General features: G+C 35.4%; 2 pseudogenes; both read right to left on the bottom strand.

The window, feature by feature from the left end:
* Nucleotides 1–1,163: 1,163 nt before the first annotated feature.
* LOC143645980 (olfactory receptor 5M11-like) lies at nt 1,164–2,080 on the bottom strand (annotated as a pseudogene).
* Nucleotides 2,081–18,475: 16,395 nt separating this feature from the next.
* On the bottom strand, nt 18,476–19,421 carry LOC143645979 (olfactory receptor 5AP2-like; annotated as a pseudogene).
* Nucleotides 19,422–21,608: the final 2,187 nt, after the last annotated feature.

Here is a 21,608-nt window from a genome sequence, read left to right as displayed (position 1 = left end):
TAGGTTCAACTTAATATATATTTATGTGCAGAGAGTGTTTTATGCCTTTCATTCTCTAATGATGGATTGATAGGCTTTATTGTTTCTAGAAAGAAACTTTAGACATAATCAGATTTTGAGGGAATAAAATGAGATTAAGGGATTTAGAAAGAAAAACAACCTTTTATTTACCCTTTAAATATTGTTTAGCACCGAACCTGAGAGTTCACTTAGGGTTTGTGAAAAGGTCAGACCAATTTTAATCTCTCTCCCAGACCACATCCTCCCTCTATGACACATATAAACGGTCATATCTCCCTGGTTCTAGTCTCAGGAAGGAAAGAATGAATATTACTTAAATAAGCATAATCAAGAATAAAATCAATATTCAAATAAAAGTACAGAGTTCTATTTGCTATGGCCCATTATTTCTTCAAATACCCTATTTTCCTTCAAGTTTTATCCTTCCTTTCACATAGTCTTATCTTACATTTTCCAAGTGATAGTGATGAAGAAAATGTTCTTCCTTGGCTGGAGGGACAAAGAGAGGAAGGGGGTTCCAGTAACTCATTGATTCCATCCTCAAACTCAGGTCTAACCCCCTCTCTTTTCCGATTGCTGCTCCCACCACTAGAAAGGTAGTTTCCTCAGAAACAGGAAACCGCTACTATAAATCATAGTTTCTACTTTTGCTCAGAGTGCAGAAAAATGTTTCTTAACGACCCCTCTAAATAGACGGGACTGAAAATAAAGGAAATTCAAGGGACTGAACTGAGAGTACGGTCATGATGTTTATATTTATAAGCATTCAGAACACATCAATTTGCCAAGGTGCACCAGTGGGGAATTTGTCACCAAGATAAATGAGAAGCTTAAAAGTCACCTGAAGATTTAGTTAAAAATGCAGATTTGGATGCAGAGATCTGAGTTCCAATTGGGATTCTGCCTTTCTAACAATCTCTGAGGCAATGCTGAGGGTGCAGCTTCATGGATCACATGTTGGGGAGTGACAGCCTAGATTTAAATGCAGCTCCCTATTCCCTAGACCTTAGATTTGTAGCTGAGACACGAGACATAGCAATTGAGAAAAACAAATTTAATCTTCAACTGCAAAGATTTGAGTGAAAGGTTCTGAATAATGGTTTATTGGAAAGGGGGGACATTGCCGTCCTAGTGGTCATATTTCATCTGAGGATATTTTTCAAGGCCTACTTTACATCTTTGTTTCAAAGACTATAGATCAATGGATTAAGCACTGGACTGACAAAGGTGTAGAAGACAGCTATAATTTTGAATTCCTCAATAGTCCTATCTGTTTGTGGCCTTACATACATGCAGAAGATTGTCCCATAAAATAGAGTGACAGCCATCATGTGAGAACCACAGGTGGAAAATGCCTTATGCCTTCCTTTCTCTGGTTTGATCCTGAGTATGGCAGCAATAATAAGGGCATAGGACACCAGGATGATGGTGAGGGAACTGGAGAAGTTGAAGCCAGCTGATATGAGCCTGGCATGTTCCTTGACATAAGTATCAGAGCAAGAAAGCTTAATGAGGGGTGGGTCAGCACAGTAAAAGTGGTTGATGACATTGGATCTACAGAAGCTCAAGTGGAAGTTCAAGATGGCCTGGAACAGACCATCTGAGAAGCCATAAATATAAGGAAATGAGGCCAGGCAGGTGCAGACTGTCCTGGACATTTTCACACTGTAGTGCAGTGGGTTGCAATGGCCACATAGTGGTCATAGGCCATGGCTACCAACATGTGGATCTCAGTAAAGAAGAGTGTGATGAAAACATAACACTGGGTAAAGCATCCAGCATAGGAAATGGTCTTCTCAGACAACAAAGTTCTCGGCATCTGTGGAGTTGCACTGGAGGTGTAGCACACGTCCACAAAGGCTAAGTTGGTGAGGAAGAAGTACATGGGTGTGTAAAGGCGAGAGTCTATTCTGATTAACATTATCATTCCCAGATTGCCTAAGACAGTGACGAGGTAAACAACCAGAAACAACACAAAGAAGAGAGGCTGGAGTTCTGGGCAATCTGAAAGCCCCAGGAGAATGAATTCTGTTATTGCACTGCCAAATTTAATGAGCATTTCATGAGAGTCTGTGTTTGCTCTGGAAACAAATGCCAATAAAAAAGACATATAGGTACAATTAAAATCAAGGATAATTGAAAACATTTTCTCTAAACCTGCCCATGCCATTCCAAATGATCTTTTTCTGTACGTTATATAAAGAGATTTCATATGTCTACTGATTTTTTATTTCATTTTCCTTTGTATTAAATTCCTTGTAAGCTTTCATCTGTATACCTATATCTGTAGGTTAACTGTGCTTAGAGCCAAAGCTATACCTTTGCCTGTACTCTATCTGCACCTACACAATCCATCTTTACAAGTGGCCTACATATCTACTGTCTCCCGGAAATTTTCTTTGCCTCTCAAAATTCACTTATTGGACAAGTCCCATTTAACAGCACAGGGTCCAAGGTAACTACACAACCTTCGTTCTGAAACACTTCTCAATTCTCCTCTGGATGTGAGACTGCAAAATTTTTTTTTGCTCTTTCTTTGCTCTAGCACTCTCTATGTCTCACTCTCATTCTCAATAAAAATAAGACAGAACAATCAGTGTTGGTCCCAAAGAATGAGTCACTTGCGATATTTTACTCATTTTTCCCCTGTTAAATTTTTCATGATTTTGAGTACTTAGGGGTCTAAAGGGCTTTGTGAAAATTAGTGTGCAAAGAAATTGCATGGGAAGGTTTTTATCAAGCAAATTCACAAGGAGTTTGTTTCAGAAAGTCTTATGTGGAATACTGAGAACTTCATATTTAATAAATTATCCAGAGGATTCTAATGTAAGTGCTCCCTGGAGAGAAACAGTCACAATGGTTCAATGACTGCATTTCTAATCAAAGAAAAAATCATATTTAAATTAAATGAGGTCTCATATAGTATTTTCTGGATGGTCAATACTAATGACTTAATAGTAAAGAATATAAATTATTTTCATATTGTTTAAATACTCAATGTTTAAACTATTAATTATAGCTTGCATCTGTCAAGAAGTATTTATATTTCCTCAGATATTTAAGCTCTCATCATATCATAAACCAGTGCTAAGACTCTTTTCCTCTCTCAAGATGCTTTTATTTTTGCCCTTTCTCTTGTAAGTCTATTCCAACCTTTCTCAATTCTCATCTCCTTCAAAAATTAATCACAATAACATATATACTATAAGGTTTAGAAAGCTATTAATGAGGTCATTATTTGACTCTATAACTCCACTACCCAAGAGAACAAGTACTTGATGAATATTTGTTTAATAAACTCATAATAGTTATTTTTAATATATGCCTTAATTACATAACTGGTGTAGTTTCTAAATTCACTGCATGCAATAACATATTAAATTACACAAAACACTGCATGGTATACACTTTTATTATCTGCAATTTACTGATGACAAGAATGAAATACAGAAATATCAGGCAATCAAACCAAGGAAGCAATGTTAGTGGACATAATAGCTTAGATAACAGTTCAAACTCATTCTATTTCAGAACAACAGTTATTACATGCTGCTATAATATATTGTCTCCCTAAACTTGAACTTTTCCAAGAAATACAATTTATAGACACAGAATGACTTGAGAAAGGAAAGGATAAGAAACAGCTGTGACAAGGACATAATGATATCTTTGAATATTGTAACATAAAAAACAGCATTGAGTCTCATTTTCCCCTTAACCATAGGCATTTTCCACTGTGTGGCTTATTGGTATGCTCATAGACATCTACTGGGTGTCTGACCCATAGCCTGTGATCATCTGTTCTCTAACACCAGGGGACACCAGACTTAAAAGCAACAATAAAGCTTTCATTAGGGGTCAGTTGGGGCCCAGAATTACCACATTGTTTCTGCAGTTGAACTGTTTATTGACTTTGGGCAAATCATGCCACTTCTCTACTTATAAGTGATCATAATAATGCATCCTACATCTTTTTCAAGTCATTGTGGATATCAAACTGAATATTTGAAATGTAAATATTTACTAATATTTGAGATAACACATTTGGGCATTGTTGATATATAAATGAACAAAACCTTTAAATTCCTCCCTTTTGGAACTTCTTTATAGAGGAGAGAGAGACAGATAGTATTGCAAGTAAGTAAGTTCATGAATGATTTCTTAATTGGCAGTAAGTGCTATGGAAAAACAAAGAGAAATGAGGTTTGGGGAGAAGGGCATTTTTGAAATTTTAAACAGGAACATCCAGAAGACTTCACTTAACAGGAAACATATTTTAAGCAACAAAATGAAGGACAAAGTGCATAAGCATTAAGAATTTCTTGGATAAGTCTTCTGAAAAAATAAACAGAAGGTATAATGATAACATGTGACCATTTTATGGAAACTTCTAGTGTTGTCTGTATGTGTATTTTTCTTTGTATGCAGTATTCATGCAGAAAATTCTAGTTGAGAGATTCCTTAAAATTAGAATGGTTTACTTCATTAAAGAATGATTCACATATTCTTATGAATTTTCTACTAAGAATATTAGCACTTTTCACAGAAAAAATAGGTAAAATGTCAGTTGTAGTTCTCTTGAAGAATTGTCTAGCAGTAATTGCTATGAAAAACAGCATATATTCCTGTGACAGTAACAAAGTGACATGAGGTGGTAGTTTCATATTCCTTTGCACAAATGAGACTCCAGAAAGAGAATAAGGAGTGCAAGCCAAAACAGAGGAAAATGAGGAGAAAATACTCAAGACTTGGAGATTTAAGATTTTTATTTTTATATTAAATCTTGATAAGAAATGGGATTTGAGGGTTTCATTTACAGGAAGACTCATTCATTGCGTGTCGCTGAAAAACTGCCTTTTGGATCTGAAAGAATTTTGATCCACAAACTCAGTGACTTGTGTGGAATCTGGGTAGATCTAATTGAAGTAAAGCAGAAGCCCTGAACATTGGAAAAGTATAAAGAAGTTGCTATGAATAAGATATATTTACAGAGAAAGATAATTGCAGCAGGTCTGGATGCCTGTGTCCAGGTACAGTAAAAGGTTAATGTCTTCTGAACAAAGAACTTACAGTTTTCCTGATGGCAATCAAGGGGAGACCCTACACATTCATGCAGGGTGACAAAAATAACAGTTGGATGAGGAAAATTATGATTTGTAGAATCTGGAACTGACACCTGTTACATCATCTGTACAGCACTTCAAAATTATAAGGCAGTGACCCTTGTTGAAAATCTGTTAATAATATTTGGAGCCTTAACCAACTTTCTGAGCACAGGGCCCTGGAACTACACAACTCTCATGCCCATGAAGAAGGCATGTCTAGTTCCTGAGGCTGACAATGGGAATGTAGCAGCAGAAGGAGAATTCCTACTCCACTATAGACAAACAGATAGGATAAAAGAGAAAGAGAAAGTGTAAGCATGCCATCTCAAGGGACTAGCAATCCAGATATATTTTGTAGGATATTTAGTTACATGCTAATGAGAAAATGCTATTTTTCTAAACAAAAAAGACATAAAATATTTAAACAACTCACTGTAAGAATAGTATTTAAACTTTTTTCTTTTGTTTTTACCATGAACTCTTTGCAACATCCAATGAAATTACAGATTCTCAACCAAGATAAATTCACATGCATATATTTTTAGAAGAATGTAAGAGCCTCTAGATGGGATGAACCAAGTATAAGAACCCCTTCTCCAAACCCACTTCTAAAAAGTACACTTATGTGTGAGGAGAGTGGTGTGTGTTTGCTTTTAGTTGGTTCCTTTGCACTGAGTGATAGTTCTGTAGAATATTCAAAAAAAATGAAAGCAAATTCTGATAAGCATGCTTACAGTCAAATTAGCAAAGCATCCGACTTTATTACAGAGGAGTAGTCTTTGAAATCAAGGTTTTGATAGTTTAGCATAGAAATATGACAGTCACACAATACTTAACATTCTCTGAGTAAAGAGGCATGCAACCATCCATCCAACCATCCATCCATCCATCCATCCATTTCCTATTCATTCAATCATTTATGCATTTAACAAATGGTCAGGGAACATCTGCCTTATGCCACTGTGCTGTCACTATCAGGAGAAAAAGAGTAAGCTAAAGGGTAACTTGTGTTCTCAAAGAATTGTTGCCTCATTGGGTGAGGGATGAGGCATGTATATTTTGTTCCTCACTATCAAGTTTAGATTGTGAGTTGAGTTTAGAAAGATCACATTGTAAACTGATAGAGAATAGGGGATAAATTCAACAGAAACAAAGAGTATAATGATAGTTTATTAACTCAACAAATGCATTTAGGAAACATCTATATTCTAAGTTTCATGATAAATGCTGCCATTAAAATGGTGACTCATGGAGCAGAAAGTCTGAAAACTGGTAAGAGACACACAATCATATTAGAATTATAATTTTGAAACATCATACAAATTAAAAGTACATGAGAGTTGGGGAACACTTAATAAGAAGATATGCTTATTCAGAAAGAATACCCAAGATGCACTGAAATAGAAAGGAGAAACATAAGAAATGCCAACTAAGATAGAACAGAAAGTGAGAATTATCAAAATTTAATAAAATGTTTAAAGAAACCAGGAAAAATCATTATTTTGCCTACAAAGTGATAATAAGTAGCCTGATAGTACAGTTGTAATGTACAACAAACTAAGAGAGGTCAGAAAATGAAATAATACTTCCTAATAAAAGTTAATATCTCTCAATCTAGATTTCTATACCCAAATGAACTTTTCTTAAGTATAAAATTTAAAGGGAAATATTTTCCAGAAAGTACGAACAGAATTTATCTCATACAAACCTTTACTGAAAAACTTAAGTGTGTATATCATGCAGAAGAAATCTAAACCCAAATGGAAAAGAGGGATGCACAAAGAGCAGTGAAAGAGTCAGGGAATCATGAAAAAGGTGTATAAATGTAGGGGAAGGTTGTCCTCAATAAATATTTAAACATATATAAGATACACAAAAGAGCAATATTTAAACCATCTATTAAGAAATACTTTAATATCAATGATTTATTCTATACCTTGACAAAATTGCATCTAAACTAAAAATGAGAGAAAACCACAGTAAAAATATTCTTAGTTCTTTGCATTATTCCAGCCTGAGGAGGCATAACTTAACGGAAGCACACTTAAGTCAAATAGTTATAATAAATATTAAGAGAATCTTCTATAAATAGAACACAAAATGTATAACTATCTGCAAGAGTAGAAATAAATAAAAATTTGATCCTAACTTATGTAGGAAAGCATAAAAATCATAGGATAAGTTTTTAATAGCAATACATAGGCTGATAGAAAGTACAACTAAAAGTCAATACTCACAATAAAATATGAAACTCACTAGTTAAACAGACCCAGTGAACGTGCAAGAACAAGGATAGACCTACAAATAATAGGCACCAATTATCCAATTCAACAAAAATTGTTGCTTATATGTCAATGTCAGAGAACAGAGATTTTTACATTTTCATCATTATGAAAGATAGGATGGAAACTACAAAATGAGAAAAGAACGATACAAATGAATGATTTCAAAGGACCTAAAAGAAAGATACAAGAGGGAATGGATGAATCCATGATCATCATGGCGCATTTTTACATATTCCTCAGTTTTATATATGAAACAATAAATACATGATTTGGAAAAAAACAACCATATTTCCCTTAAAAAACTCTGTTGGCTCAAGTCCATCATTTCTGAAAATTCTTTCAGGGCCACTGGATTCCACAATTTGTATGTCTCAGGAGGAAATGCCAAATTGGAGTGGTGGGTGGCCATGAAGTGGTGGCTATGAAAATGGTCCATGAAGTCATATATTACCTAGCAAGCCTAAAGATTTAAAAAGTAGATGCCCCACATCACTTGTGTTTTCATTTCAGGTTTGGGAGCTGACCCAATTTAGCTAAGACAGGGGATAAAAGAGCATGCAGACCTACTGGCAATTCATAAAGCATGTTAACCCATGTTTATTGAACAATCATAATGTTGACCAAAATAAGAGAGTTATTTCTGGACTATATACTGATTGTAAATAACGTTGCTTTCATTTTAGCCACTACTGCTAAATCAATTGAACTGGTTTTCTGGACTATCTCAAAAAATGGTGGAAATAGTGTCTGGAGAGAATACAGACATTTCTATTCATTTTGTAGTCAACTTCTATTAGATATCCTTCAAAAATGACTCGAATGTTACCAACTTCCAAATAATGGGCAGTAGATTTATTATGAAGCTGTTCTATTAAAACAGATTGTAATAATGTAGGGATTGAAAAATTGACTTTAGGAAAAGAACCCAGAAATACCTGATGAAAAGATGAGATATGACAGTCTATTCTCATACCACGAGAATAGTATGGATTGTTCAATAAATGGGAAATTATTTTCCTTTAAAAAAAGAATTAGACTTTGTTTTGAACCACTTATAATTCCAGAAAAATAAAATACTTAAACATGAAAAAACAAAATTTAAAAATATTGGAAAAATAAAAGATGGTATTTTAATCATAGGATATATTTTTTAGAGAAGTTAAACAAAGAACAACCATAAAGACAAGACTGATAAATTTGATATACAATAAAATGAAAGACTTCTCCACCACCAAATATATTATACCCCAAGTTGAGATACAAAGATATTGAAGATATTTTCATTACACAGAACACAGAAAGATTACTACCTAGTTGGTACAGAATACATAAGGGTCTATTGAAAATGCATAAAATGCCCCCAAAACATGAGCATTATAAAAGAAATAGATAAATGGGATGTCCTCAAAACTAAACACTTTTGTGCACCAAAGAACTTTGTCAGGAAAATACAAAGGCAGCTTATCAATGGGAGACAATATTTGGAAATCAATTATCAGATAAGGTATCAAGAATATGTAAAGAAATTCTTCAATTCAACAACAAAAACACAAACAACCCAATTAAAAAAAAAGGTGGCAAAAGACATGAACAGACTCTTTTTCAGAAGAGGAAATACAAATGGCTGAAAGGCACATGAAAACATGCTCAGCTTCACTGGCTGTCAGGGAAATGCAAATCAGAACCCCAATAAAGTATCATCTGACACCCACTAGAATGGACATTATTGGGATGTTAAGTGAAATTAGCCAGAACCAGAAGGACAAATACTGTATGGCCTCACTAATATGAACTAACATTAATGAGTGAACTTTGAAAATTGAAGTTAAGAACATAGGTTATTAATAGATAGAAATGAGTAGAGTTTGGGCAATTGATGCTGAAGGAATACAGATTGTATAAAAGGATTGACTGTAAAAATTCAGACAATAACAATTGATGCTGAAAAGACATTTGACAAAGTTCAACGACCATTTCTGTTAAAACATTTCAAATGATAGGAATCAAGGATAGCATCCTCAATATGATAAAGAGTGAATATGAAAAACCCATAGCCAGCATTGAACTCAATGGTAAGGGGCTGAAAACTTTCTCCCAAAGATTGGTAATGGGACAAGGTTGCCCTCTGTCACCTCTATTATTCAACATTGTACTAGAAGTTCTAGCTAGAGCAATCAGATGGGACAAAGAAGTAAAAGGCATCCAAATGGGAAAGGAAGAAGTAAAACTTTCATTCTTTGCAAATGACATGATACTATACTTGGAAAATTCTAAGAAATCTACAACAAAGTTCCTTGAGCTAATAAACAAATTCAGCAATGTGGCAGGGTACAAAATCATTGTGCAAACTTCCCCAAGTGGAGAATTCTTGGTACTCTCACAAGCAGTGGGGACAGTGAAAGCAATAGGCCGAGCCTCCAATCTTAGGGTTTCTTCACATAAAACTGAATCCCACAAAGGATAGGCTAAACCTACTTAAAATTAGGCCTAAGAGTCACTCCCAAGAGAACCTCTTCTGTTGCTCAGATGTGGTCTCTCTCAGCTGACACAGCAACCAAACTCACTGCCCTCCCCCCTCTCTACATGGGACATGACTCCCAGGAGTGTGGACCTTCTTGGCAAAATGGGACAGAAATCCTAGAATGAGCTGGAACTCAGCATCAAGGGACTGAAAAAATCTTCTTGACCATAAGGGGGAAAAGCAAAATGAGACAGAATAAAGAGTCGGTGATTGAGGTATTCCAAACAGAGTCAAGAGATTTTCCTGGAGGTTATTCTTATGCATTAAATAGATATCACCTTGGTAGTCACGATGTAATGGAGAAGCTGGAGGGAACTGCCTGAAAATATGGAGCTGTGTCATGTTTCTTAAAGATAACTGTATGATGATATGGCTCTTTGGACAAGGTCCCCAAGTCCACTGAACTGAGAAGAATAGTCATTTCAATAAATGGGAATGGGAGAACTGGATATCAATAACCAGAAGAATGAAAGAGAATGCTTAAATTATACTCTATACAAAAATTAATTCAGAGTGGATCAAAGCACATTTTCATTAGTTGTAGGGGAAATGCAAATCAAGATTTCAGTGAGATATACCACCTCACATGTATAAGAATAGCAGCTATTAAACAAACAGGAAACTACAAATGTTGGAGGGGATGTGGAGAAATTGTGACACTTATGCACTGCCGGTGGGAATATATAATGGTGCAACCACCATGGAGGACTGTTTGGTGATTCCTTAGGAAACTAAATATTGAATTTCACTATGATCTGGAAACACCACTACTTGGTATACACCCAGAAGAGCTGAAAGCAGTGACACATACGCATCAATGTTTATAGTAGCTATGGTAGTTGGACTCAGTTTTCAACTTGGCTGGGTGAAGGTGCCTAGTTCTGTTGCTGTGGACATGAGCCAATGGCGTGCGAACCTCATCTGTTGTTGATTACATCAGCAGTTGGCTAGGAGGAATGCCTGCTGCTGTTTCATTTAGGTGGCTGGTGCTTAAATGAGAGATTCAAAATAGCACAGCCCAAGAAGTTCAGCATACCTCATCTCGGCACTCACAGCTCATTCCAGGCCTTTGGAAATGCAGAAAGGAATTACCCCGCTGAAAGGTGTTGGAACCCAGCGGCCTGGACAGAAGGCCAACAGAAATTGCCTTGTGCCTTCCCACATAAGAAAAAAATTCAGTTGAAAGTTAGCTGCCTTTCCTCTGAAGAACCAATGAAATAAATCCCCTTTTATTAAAAGCCAGTCATCTCTGGTATATTGCTTTCTGGCAGCTAGCAAACTAGAACAGAGGCATTATTCACAATTGCCCAAAGACAGAAACAATCCAAGTGTCCATCAACAAATGAGAGGATTAAAAAACTGTCATATACACATAAAATGGAATATTATACACCAGTAAGATAAAATGATGTCCTGAAGCACATGACAAGATGGGTGGGCCTTGCAGACATGATGCTGAGTGAAATAAGCTAGAAACAAAAGGATAAATACTATATGATTCCACTTTCATGACCATGGTAAGGGTAAAATCAGAGGCTTATACTACATAATATAGGGGACTGAGATACAAGGAAGCTTGAGATGGTGAACAGTCAATAAGGGTCAAGTTACTGAAAAACTGTACATGGGAATTTGGAGATGAGAACCAAGTTTGATTACTGGATTCAGGCCAAGGTTCGCAACCACAGTGATCATATAGATGACTAAGACCCCACAAAGAGAAGACACAAGCTCTGGAGGATCCATGAATCCCAGGAGAATAAATTCAATCATTGTTGGATGGTTCCTTATAGCTTATTACAGAATGGAGGTTTCACTTGCTGAGGCAACAAAGAAGTTAAGAAAAAAGTATACCTAAAATACCAGGAATATAAAATATTTCAGTCCATGTGTTAATTCTGAGAATATGTCTATTGAATCTCCTTATTTTAATATTGAACTAAGAAGAAAACATTCTTTAAATAAGCTCAGTAATCTATTTTATTTTAAAATATGCACATTTCTGGGGGTGCAAGGGTATTTCAGTGGTAGAATTCTCACCTGCCATGCAGGAGACCCGAGTTTGATTCCTCGCCCATGCACTTCCCAAAGAAACAAAGAACAAGCAAGCAAACAAACAAAAAAAAACACACAAAAATTCAGCAAAAGGTGCTGCAATAAGGGGATACTCACATGAAAAAAGAATGAAATGTGACCCCTGCCATATAGCATTTACCAGACAGAACATGAAAAAAATGCACGTTTCTGTGTGTGTGCGTTTCCTACGTCTGGGTCATGCTGTTGTTCCCCCCTCACCCAAACCTGAGTAAGATAATTTGCTTTAAAAAAGAAGTGAAACTCCGATCCTATCATCCTGCTGATTAAAATTGTCTATTGCAATAAAATTACAATCAAACCGCTTAGAAAGACCTTTATTTAGCCATGTATTACTCTACCTCCCAATTTCTCTTCTCCTCCCCTCTCCTCCTGACCCTTCCTCTTTCCTTGTCTCCTCTTTTCTATTTCCCTTTTCTTTCCTTTACCTTTCTTTCATTTTCCTCACTTTCTTCTCCTCCCATCCTACACCCCTACCTCCCCAACTATTCTGAACTACATTTTATTGCTCTGATTGGATCATGCCTATTGACATACTAACATACTGCTAGTTTTTCCATCCTAGGGAAAAAAAATTATCTTAATCTTATCACCCTTGCCACCTATCATCTCATTCCTTTACTTCTTGGAAATAAGATTGATTGAAATGGTCAAATACAGTTTCTGCTTTTCCTGTTTTCTCTTATTCCCACTGCAGCCAGGCTTCCCTCCCCATTACTCCGTTGCAGCTGCACTTTGGTCAAAGTCACCAGTGGTCTTTGTCTTGTTAAATCCAGTAGTCAATTCTCAGTTGTCATCTGTCTTGACATATCAATGGCATTTAAAAGGTTGATTGCTTACTTCTTCCGAAAAGGCTTTCTTCCTTTAGCTCCCAGGATATTGCACTTTCTGTTTTCTCACCTACAAGTGTTCTTTGCTTATTCCTTCTTTTATTCTTCACTGTTCTGTTAGAGTAGCTCAGAGTTCATTCCTTTATCCTCTTCTCTTTTCCACATACAGTCTTTCCCATGGCGATGTTTTTAGTCTCCTGGTTTTAAACACCATCTATTTACTTAAAACCCCTGAATTTATATCTCTAACCATGACTGCTTTACCAAGTTCTAGATTCAATTGCTTACTTAAAACTCTGCATGAATATCAAATAGAAATTCAGCATGACCAAATTTGACCTCCTCATGACCCTCAGCATTTGCTATATCCATAGCATTCCAAATCTCAAATCAATGATAACATTATGCTTCCAGTTACATAGATGAAAACAAATGAACACTTATCAGGGAGACTTTTATCTGTTATCTCTTTCACACATTCCATATCCAGCCCATTAGTTATTCCTGTTGGCTGTATTTTAAAAATTCCCTTGGCTTTAATATCCAAAAGCCACCCCCTTTTTCCTCCACTCCTACCACTATGAGCCAAGCCAACCTCATCTTTCACTTAGATTAACACAATAGTCTTTTAACTGCTCTTTCTATCTTGGAAATCAGCTAAAATCCCACCTTGCAAAATAACCACGTGAAAATTTTTATAGCCATTCTTTACATGCTCCACTTAATGCATATATAATATATGCACTCAAATATATTAATATTATATGCACATATAGAATAGACACAATTTGGCATGAGTGGAATGATATTCTATATGACATGCAGCCCTAAATGCAACATATGTGTGTGCATGTATCTGTGTGTTTTAAAGAGGGAAGCAATATTTTGTTTTTCTAACTCTGCCTTCCCGTCAAGTTCCCGTTATTTAGATTCAAATTCAGATAAATGTTTGGAGTAAACCCACATACCTGGTGGCACAAGAAGACATTTTATATATCATCCTTTGTAGATTATTCATAAACAAGAATGGAGTTAGAATTTCCTTTGTATAAATGAAAACTTGTCCTCATAAATATTAAATAACTATTCCAAAGTCACAAAACTACCACAACAGATTAATAGGATGAAGATTGAAAATGTAGATTAATTTGTCAATTTTTGCATATAGTACTGTATAATTAGCTTATTAATACCTTTCATTGGTCACTAAATTTGCCCAGGTGTTTTGACATAATGCACAAAGCTAATTACACATACTTTTCACACACATATGTATATGTATATACTACATGCTAATATGCATATATGCAAATATTACTGTTAACTGTTCTATAACTGTTCTTTCTCTGATTCTGGGGATTCTAAATTCTTTTCTTCTCAAACCATATGTGGTCACAATTTACTCAGTAACATTAAAAGTAATATTTCAGACATTTTATTTAAGATGTGTAGTCTCAATTGCTGAAAAGTTTTTTGAGTCCTCTCAGAAAACTGTATATCTGAACACCTTTAGATAAATCAAAATGTCCTGCCTTTTTTCCTTTAGGCATATTCTTAGGATATATTTTTTCCTTTAGATATATTCTTAAAATATATTCTTAAAGTAATAAGGATATTGCTTTATTAGTTTAGTTGTGTTTTATTTATTAGTTTCTAGAGGAATACAAGTTTTCTGGTTTTCAACAGTGAAATTTACAGCTTTGTTGATCATGTAAGTAACATCAGGAAATCAGTAAAATTAATTTACCAAAGAGTAAAAAGTGTCGCTGCTGAATATAAGATACAAGGTCAACCTTATCAAGCTGCAATCATTCCTATGAGATTTAGTGTTCTGCAAAACACTTAGAAGTCTAAAGTCTGAAATATGCTAAGAATTCACAATTAAAATGTGCCTTCAATTTTCATTGAGCTGATTGAATTAAATTTTCCCCAGTGAGACATTTATACTCTGTAGAGAAACATAAAAAGCATTTCATTGCCCTGAAACTATTAAGCGCAGAATTAAGCTAATAGTTCAGAATTCAGCAGCTTCTACCTCCAAAATTCAAAATTCCACTTAACATATGAACTCTGTCATTTCAGCTATAACATGTTTCTCACTTCATTCATTCATTCAACAGCTATTTATTGATTTTTAAAAATTTTTGTTGGGTAGAACTTTTCTATGTCCTAAGCAGTGTAGCCAACAACATCAGTCTTGCCCATTCCTTCAAAAAGCTTGCAGTCTGTATTTGCGGAGAGACAGCTATTATATGATGATATAACAAAAGTACAATCAAATGCCATGTATTTACCCAATACCTTCCTGATCACAGCTTTTAACCTCCTCCCATTTACTCACTCCTGTTGACACATGCTTGTCTCCTTGTTTCTCTAAGAAACCAAGGAGGATCTACATCAGGGCCTTTGAATTTATTGTGACTATGCTTGGATTGCTCTTTTACAGATATTCATATAGTATTAGCCTTTTATTTAGGCAATGCTCAAATATTATTTCCATGAAGAGCTCTTCTCTCACCACTGACACCACTATGATAGCACAACTTTCTATTTCATTGTCTGCTTTACTTTTCTTCAAAGCACACCCATCTCTATGTCAAACACATACACTCATACTAACACAAATACATATTCATGTAAAGTGAAATATACTTGATATAGAAAATAAATTCTTTCCACTTGAATATAAGTCATGAGATCAGGAACTTTGTTTCCTTGCCTACTGTATCTCTAGTACATGGCACATGCCACTTATATAGTGAATAGATTTTTAATGACCTATGAATAAAGATATAAAGGGTGTCCATTTTCTTGCTCCAAAGACATGTAAAGGAAGTATATCTGGAGAAAAAATATGATCATAACTAACCATGGAAAGGACATTTTAAGCCAATGATAGTAAATATGATGCCAAGGTATAATCTCTGTTAACATTACAAAGATCCAATTGTTTTCATTATTTTATAGCTGACTGAGCATGATAAGAAAGTAATGAAGGGAAATTTCTTAATCCTTCCATATTGTCAAATTCCCTAGAGACCAGGTTGTCAGTTCAATATATGAACCTGGAACTCAGGTCAGGGTTGGGGATATGAGTTTGTGATTCATTGCAGATTTATTAGATTACCTAACAAGAGGATGCAGATGAAGAATGTCAAGGAATAATCTTTTGGTGCTCCAGGATTTAGAGGTCAGCACAAGGATGGAGAATAGTCAGCAAATCTGACTGGGAAAAAGTGACCAGTGAGGGATGAAGTTAACAAAAGGAGTGATACAGAAGCCTAGGAAAGATGTTTCAAGGTAGCTGGATGGGTCAGCTTTGGCAAGTCCTACTAAGAGATTACATAAAAGTAGGATGGTAAAATAGTTTTCAGATATGGAATATGGAGGTCTTTTGAGTTCTTGACGTGATTATGTTCAATGGAACAGTAGAATAGAAACATGATTGACATGTTAAAGAGCCAATGGAACATGAGGGAATAAGGAGAATGACTACAGACTGTGCTTTAGAGAAAATTAATTGTAAAGAGGAACAGAGAAAGTTTGGTGGCTGGATGGGGCTGTCAGTCTAGAAAATTATTAAGAAAGGTGATACTAGACCATCTTTATAAACAAATGAAGATATTCCTGCAAAGTTAAAGATTTGGGAAGGGATATAATTACAGAAGTAAATTTTTTGGAACACTCCAAAGAAGTGGAAGAGCTGGTCAAAGATAGAAACAAGGACACATTATCAATTTTGAAAGGAGGGAAGGAAATATAAATGCTTAAAGGTGGATGAACTTATCTGATTATTTCTATTTTTGGAAGGGGTGAAATGTGAGGCAAGACCAAGGCCACAGAGGGAGTGCTGGAAATTTTTCTCTAATTTTAATAAGCAGCTTTGATGAAGGACCAGAGCAAAGGAATAAGTTTAAGTAAAGTTGGGCTACTGTCAGAAGAGCAGAATGAATGGTAAGTGGAACAATGGAATTGAGGATGATTATGTAAGAGATTATATAATAGACCATGAAAATCTCAACTAAGCAGTGAATGAAATGTGGGTATGAGAATAGTGATGATTAATAATAAGTGCTGCTTTTCTTAAATTTGTCATAAAAAGCTGTTAAAAGATAAGTATTATAGTAGATGAGTTAGATAAGAAGGGGGAGTGAATACGGATGTGAACCATAGGAGAGTTTCAGATTCTTTGAGAGAAATCTTGGTGAATAGGTAAATGAGGGAATTATGGGGAGATGGGGAGACTCCCTTGTACAGCTTACAGTAAAACAGGATGGCAGGATGAACTAACTTCTCCTCTATGGACTCACTTGTTTATCCAGGTGTAAAGGGATTTGCAGAGCACTGCTGTCCTTGCTCAATGAATGTTCTCCCTCATGGGTTTTGGAATGGGAAAGAAACAGTGATTGGACATTTACTTGATATCAAATCATTACTTACATGACCTCCACCATGCAATCTCACCCAAGAAGGCTTCATTTCTTTGCTCCAAATTTGCAACCGCTCAGCTCACTACATTGAGCAATCAGTAGGTCATTTAACTGACAAAAGTTTATTGAAATCCATGTGCAACCTTGGGAGGGGGAAATATAAAAAGTTAAAGTACAAGGATTAATATCCTTACAATATTTCAATTGATTCATAAAGCCAGTAAGTTATTTCTCCAGTATTCCCATGGTCTCATATTAATAGAATACCCGATAAGACTCTTTCACATGTATTATTTGGTGTTCTAGACATCCATATAAGTGTGATAAGTGTTATCTGTATTAGACAATCCTGTATATTGTGCAGATTTTTTCTTCAGAGTTGAAGTATGGAAGTTGTTATTTCCCCAGCTGTCAAGTATATTAGCAATTGATGGTTCACAGGTGAATTCTTCTTTGGAAATTTGAGAGAAATTGCATTGCCCAAGATTATACCCCCTCTAAGAGGATATCCCACATACAAGACTGAGGAAGTACAAAAATACACTTTAATCACAATTTGAGAATCTCTGAAGGACTGTCTCAAGCTCCAGAGCTCCACATGAGATTACCTGAATCTTCTGTGCAACTTCATCACAATGTAACTTCTCCTGTCCAATCCTGCTTCCATCACCCCTTTATAAGTACTGTTTCTCTATGCACTCTTCAATAAACTTCCTGCATATAAATATCTGCCTCAGTGTCTGTTTGCCCGGAGCCCAACCAAGGACACTAAATTACATATAATGATGCTAAGACCAATAGAGCTAAAGGTTGAAGTTGTAACTTAAATACAACTCTGACAATTCCAAATGTTTTGATATTTTATTGGACCCAGCCCAACCTATATTCATTCATCAGATAGGCTTATATATATATTCTGTTGATTAGCCTCCTAGCATCTTAAATATACCTATTTATATATTTAATACAAATAATATAAATTTATATAATTATATATTTAATATAAATTTATTAAATTTATATATTTAATATAAATATAAATATATATTATGTATATATATATTTAAAATGCTAGGAGGCTAATCAACAGAATAAATGTTAAATCCTTTATCTTAACAGAAGTAAAAAACTTCATTAGAGTACAAAATTAATAAGAAACTGTGATTTCTTATACATAACAGAATAAGCTTTAGAGTATGTGTTTCTGTAAAATTGTCTTTAGGGTTTCTTTCACATCTTTATTTTTCAAACTTCAGATGAGAAGATTTAGCAAAGGGATGACCACCATGTAAAAGACAGAGACAACCTTATCCTGCTCCACTGAGTAGCTAGAGGTAAGGCACAAGTGCATGAAGAGAATTGTCCCAAAGAATCTGGTGACAGTCATAAGGTGGAAGGCACAAGTGGAGAAGACATTTTGCCTTCACTCTAATGAAGGCATCCTCAAGATGGCAATGAGGATGCATAGGTAAGATGTGAGGAGTTTCATAACACAGCTGATCACATTAAAACTGGAAAAAGCTATGATGGCAATGCCATTGATGTGGTCATCACAGCAAGAAAGTTTGAGCAGAGGTAGGAATGGTCACGGTAGAAATGGTTGATCCTATTAGAGTTATAAAAGGGCAACCTGAAAATCATCAGATTTTATTTCCAAAGCCTGCTAGGAATGAGGTGGCCACTAGTAAGGTGCAAATTCTCTCAGACATGAGAGTGGGGTAGAGCAGGGGATTCCAAATGGCTGCAAAGTGATCATATGCCATCACGGCCAACAAAAAGCACTCAGTCTCAAGAAAGGAGCCCAAAAAGTAGAACTGGGCAGCACATCCATTGAAAGAAATGGCCTTATTCTCAGCTACGAGGTTCACTAGCATCTTAGGAATGACAGAAGAGGAGTAAGAGGCATCAACAAAGGAGAGGCTGCTGAGAAAGTAGTACATGGGGGTGTGGAGACAGGAATCAATCTTAATCAATGTGATCATTTCTAAATTACCCAACATCATTGCCATGTCCGTTGACAGAAACAATCCAAAGAAGATGGCTTGTAGATCTGAGTTCTCTGAGAGTCCTAAGAGGATAAATTCTCTTGCTTCTGCTTGATTCCTGCTTTGGGTCTCTTTCATATAGCTGTTCATTTGAGCTGGGGTAAAAGAAAAGATAAAAGATGGAATTTGGTCAAATGAATGCATGAAAGTGCTATAAACAAAATTTTACAATATATACTTGTGCTGGTTAGAAAAGATTTATGTACCCTAGAAAAGCTATGTTTTAATCTTAATCAATCTTGTGGGGGCAACCATTTCTTGAATTCCTATTCAACAGTGCAGGTTGAAATCTTTTGATTAAATTATGTCCATGGAGATGAGACTCACCCAGTTTTGGGTATTAACTTTTGAATAGAGGGAGATGTGACTCCATCCATTCCAGGTTGTTTTGATTAGTTTACTGGAATTCTTTAAAAGAGGAAGCATTTTGGAGAGAGTCCCTTTTTTGAGAATGATGAGAGCCAGAGCCCATGCAACCAGAGACCTTTTAGGATGAAGAAGGAATACACCCCTGGGAGAGCTTCATGAAGCAAGAGGCCTGAAGAGAAAGCTATCAGATGCCACCATGTTTGCCATGCACCTTTCCTGTTGAGAGAGGAATCCTGATGTTCATCAGCCTTCTTGAACCAAGGTATATTTCCCTAATGCCTTATGTTGGACATTTTTATAGCCTTCCTTTAATTGGGACTTTTTGCAGCCTTAGAACTGTAAACTAGCAACCTATTAAATTTTCCATTAAAAAAAAGCCATTCCATTTCCATTGTATTGCATTCTGGCAGCTAGCAAATTAGAACAGATTTTGGTACCTGAGAAAGGGGTGCTACCACGGTCTGCAAATACCAAACATGTTGGTATTTACATTGCATTAGATTGGACATTTTTATACCCTTGCTTTAGTTGGGATATCTTCACAGCCTGAGAACTTTAAACTAGCGATTTATTAAATTCCCCTTTTTAAAAAGCCATTCTGCATGGCTAAACAAACTGTGGTATATACATACGATGGAATATTATGCAGATTTAAGACAGGATAAACTTATGAAGCATGTAATAACATGGATGGACCTAGAGAACATTATGCTGAGTGAGTCTAGCCAAAAACTAAAGGACAAATACTGTATGGTCTCACTGATGTGAACGGACATTCGAGAATAAACTTGGAATATGTCATTGGCAACAGAGTCCAGCAGGAGGTAGAAACAGGGTAAGATAATGGGTAATTGGAGCTGAAGAGATACAGACTGTGCAACAGGACTAGATACAAAAACTCAAAAATGGACAGCACAATAGTACCTAATTGTAAAGTAATCATGTTAAAACACTGAATGAAGCTGCATCTGAGCTATAGGTTTTTGGGTTTTTTTTACTATTATTATTACTTTTATTTTTTTTCTCTATATTAACATTCTATATCTTTGTCTGTTGTCTTGCTAGTTCTTCTAAACCGTTGCAAATGTACTAAGAAACGATGATCATGCATCTATGTGATGATGTTAAGAATTACTGATTGCATATGTAGAATGGTATGATTTCTAAATGTTGGGTTAATTTCTTTTTTTCCCATTAATTAATAAAAAAGTCAAAAAAAAGCCATTCTGCTTGCAATATATTGCATTCTAGCAGCTAACAAACTAGAAAAATACTCATACAAATTCTAACAGAAGAGCATAAAGTGAAAAGTGTGCTAAACTTGACATCAAGTCACAAGCACTATTTCTGAGTACTACCTAATTTCCTTGAGCAAGTGCTTGAGTATCTATTAATCACAAACTGACATTCTCTCTGGCATTATCCATTTATTGAATAACAACAAGGACTTAAGATATGTCACCACTGCATTTAAAAAATAAATCAAGTGAAATATTAACGGATCTTTTAGATGTAAGTGCTAGAGAAAGATGCTGGAGTGAATTCAGTCCACAGAATATTCCTTTGCAGTATTAACATAATTCATTAAAAAATTAAAGATTGAAGAAATTAATCAACAATGTCAAGGGAAAGAGCTGAATCTCTTAGGAAGTAAAAAAAAATTATAAAAAAAGATGGAACTATGCAGCTATTATGATACCAAACCATCTCACCTTCCCAGAATCAGTATCTGTAGGAAAAAATATATTATTAAAACCCTGAGATCTTTCAATAAGTCAATATTTAGAGAACCTGAATGTAAGAGTGAATAGATACCCCAGAATAAAGTAATGGAATTTGTGAAGGTAGTGAAAACTCCTAACACCAAGGTTTCTAAGATCACAAAAGAAACAAGAAACACAACAGAAG

This window comes from Tamandua tetradactyla, chromosome 9 (assembly GCF_023851605.1).
Source record: "Tamandua tetradactyla isolate mTamTet1 chromosome 9, mTamTet1.pri, whole genome shotgun sequence".
NCBI lineage: Eukaryota > Metazoa > Chordata > Mammalia > Pilosa > Myrmecophagidae > Tamandua > Tamandua tetradactyla.
Note: the sequence above shows the minus strand (reverse complement) of the source record. Positions and strands in the feature narration are given on the sequence as shown.